The sequence below is a fragment of the Mesocricetus auratus genome, unplaced genomic scaffold (genome assembly GCF_017639785.1).
Source record: "Mesocricetus auratus isolate SY011 unplaced genomic scaffold, BCM_Maur_2.0 Super-Scaffold_100004, whole genome shotgun sequence".
Lineage (NCBI taxonomy): Eukaryota > Metazoa > Chordata > Mammalia > Rodentia > Cricetidae > Mesocricetus > Mesocricetus auratus.
Window position 1 is genome coordinate 5,245,707 of NW_024429189.1, and position 2,976 is coordinate 5,248,682.

Sequence of the window (2,976 nt, forward strand, 5' to 3'; positions counted from 1 at the left end):
CGAGGGAAGGTCTAGAACTTGGTCTTCTGGGGATACCTTTGGAGACACTGTAGGAGAATCAGGACAGGACCTGACTCTTGGGGAAAATGGCCTGGGCTGTCAGGAATCCTCTTCAGAACTGGGAATATGGGAAATCTGCAGATATATACCATCTCTTTCTGGTCTTCCCACTTGCCATGAAGTAGAGTGCAGAAAGAGGGGACACAGAGGTTGTGGAAAGCCATGTGCTGTTAGCATTGCTAGAAGCTACATGTATCAGAAGGAGGGTCGGTGGTCAACTCATTATATATTTCCAGGATGGCAACAGAGAAGGACAGGGCTGATGCCATGGAGGGATCCATGTTTTTGTCCTGTGTTACAGGAATCCTATTGGATGTATTGAGTTCAAGGTACATCTGGATGAAACTGAACATCCTGGTTACTACACTGTTTGTGAGTACTTGGGTTCACTTGGTTTCTGATGTTGTCAGCTTTCAGCCACATGATTTATATTTCTCCACAGGGACGTACCATGTAGTCTTTATCGTATTTGTGCTTGGGAAAGACTTCGCTGTTGCTGGCCATGTCAGCAAGGTCAGAAATCTACATTACGTGATGATGATGCTAATGGGTGAGTCTCATCCTGCTTAAGATTATGAGAGATAAAAAGTTGGTCACTATCTGTTGCTCTCATGCACTAATAATCCAACTTCTGGTCTTTTTGAGATGCTGGGGTCTTTGAGAGAGTAGTTTGTAAGCTCTTGATGTGTCTTCAGTCCTCTCCAGATAACTCCTGAAGCACAAGGCTCACTTAGCTCTGACTCTTCCCCTCCTTTCTCAACCAGTCCTTTTCCTTGTCCTGTTCTAAGAATGGATCTGATTGGACTCACTTCCCATGGGGACATTGAGAAACATTTGGAGACAATGTGCTATTGTCACGGTATCAGGGCCTGGTCTAACAACCAGATTGTGGAAAACAGAGTTTTACTATATAACTGTTGTACTTAGTTTCCTCCCTTTACCAAGACAGATCTATGGTGCTAAAATTCACATTTGTCATAATATCAAATGAGAAATGTTAGACAAATTAGTGAAGGAAGAGTTCATGTACAGTTTCATCCAGAGATAAGTACAGAAAAATATTTCTTTGTTCTCTCCTTCCTTCAGTTAGTTCAAAATGTTAGGAGAAACTTGAACAAGGCTTAGAAAATCTCAGTGGTTAAGATTTCCTGCTCTGCAAGCATGAAGGTCTGAATCCATGTCATAAGACCTAACAAAGAGCTAGGCATGGAAGCATGCCTGTAACCCCATTATTATAGAAGACAAAGTAGGTCCTCAGAGCTGGTTGCCCAGGCAATGTAGCCACAATGATGAAGTTCAAGTTCAAAGAGAGACTGTGTCTCAAGGGAACAGTGTTGGGAGCTGTGGAGGGAGATGATGGACATCTTGCTCTGGTCAATATCCTTACAAACAGACACACCAAACCATCTACCACACACCCATGAATACACACACAGTCATGTTCACATAACACACTCACACACACACACACACATACACACACTAGCCAAGTGGGAGCAAAAGTAGGTCTTAGGCATGTGTGTATTCCTGTAGAGGGATTTTTTGTCACAACCTAAGGAATACAGGTGTTCTGATCTAGAATTCCATGCTGTGTCTGTTCTCACAGTGGGGTTCTGGATATTGTTGTACACATGAAAACACATGGCTCTAAATTTACCCTTGTTAGGTGGAGACATGACCTCCACCTGCACCTATCACCAGGCACTTAGAGCCCCAATGCTGGCAGGGCATTTCTAACGTCTGGTGTAATCTCCAGTAGCTCTGCACTCGTGATCCTTCAGGACATGAGGCTGCCCTGTGCCTCCTCCCTCTCTCCAGAACAGCCTGACCACCCACTGTCTCCAACCAGTAGTCTCTGCACACAAGACATTCCAACAATGGCCTAGGAGTCTCTCAGCCTAGACATGGAGACTCTAGACCGAAACACCGACTAGTGTCCTTTTGCACTGCTCCAACCTGGTACCCCTCATGCTCAGGAGTATTCAACTGGAGATGCTCTTTCTATGGCTTGAAATCTCCCAGGTCACAGAAAGTGTCTGAATGATAAGTGGGCTAACTGTCTACAGCAAGAGTGTTTTCCATCCACTTGTTTCATATCCACTTGCTCTGCAGGTCGCAAAAAGGCTCCAAAGAAACAAATACTGTTGTTTTTTGAAAACACTGCGAAAAGACAAGGGCTGAACAAAACACACTTCTTCCGCCCTAGATGTGATGGTAATGAGATTACTATTTTGCTTATTTCTATTTCCCTTCCATTCATGATTTTTCTGTAAGACAGTGAGCACACAAATATTCTGCAGGCTCACCTATCTCTGTTTTTAAATAGATTCCTGTGGCACGTGCAAAGTATCTTAATGCATTGAGAAGTACCACAGAGTCTACACAGGACCTGGGACTACTGCACTCACCCTGTCCATCTCTACATACAATGCCAGGTGCCAAAAAAAGGGCACACCTGCATGTCCCTGTAATGCCTCAGTTTTTAGTAAAGGTGGTTGATATTCCCTTCTGTATGTGTCATGTGTGATCAAATGGCGACCTGGTTTTGTTTTACTCTGGCACAAGAAGACACAGAGATGTGACCATGATCGCCAGCATTCATGGGTGAATGACATCAGTGAAATGTCATGCACACAGGGTCACAGGTCTCACCTTTGGCAGCTAGAGCATCTAGAGAAAGGGACATGCCTTATGGCTAGTGAGGGGAAGAAATGGTTATCAGAGTCACAGGCAAGCAGATTTCAGTCAGCAAGTGAGGGAATGCAGGAAAATGGGGTCTCAGTACACACCTCCAGTGTTCTGGTGCCTAAATTTGGATCGTAACCCTGTTGAGAGGGCCATGGAGGAAGTACTGTGCGCTCTGTAAATGGGGAAAACAGAATCTACAGGCAAGGCCTTTACCACCTTTATCAATTA

The 2,976-nt window shown here is 44.5% G+C and overlaps 1 long non-coding RNA gene across 1 annotated transcript; it reads left to right on the forward strand.

The window, feature by feature from the left end:
• Positions 1–475: 475 nt before the first annotated feature.
• LOC121140162 lies at positions 476–2,564 on the forward strand. Its single transcript, XR_005876970.1, has 3 exons — positions 476–610; positions 2,173–2,274; positions 2,387–2,564. It is a non-coding gene; the product is annotated as an uncharacterized LOC121140162 (long non-coding RNA).
• The last annotated feature ends 412 nt before the right edge of the window (positions 2,565–2,976 follow it).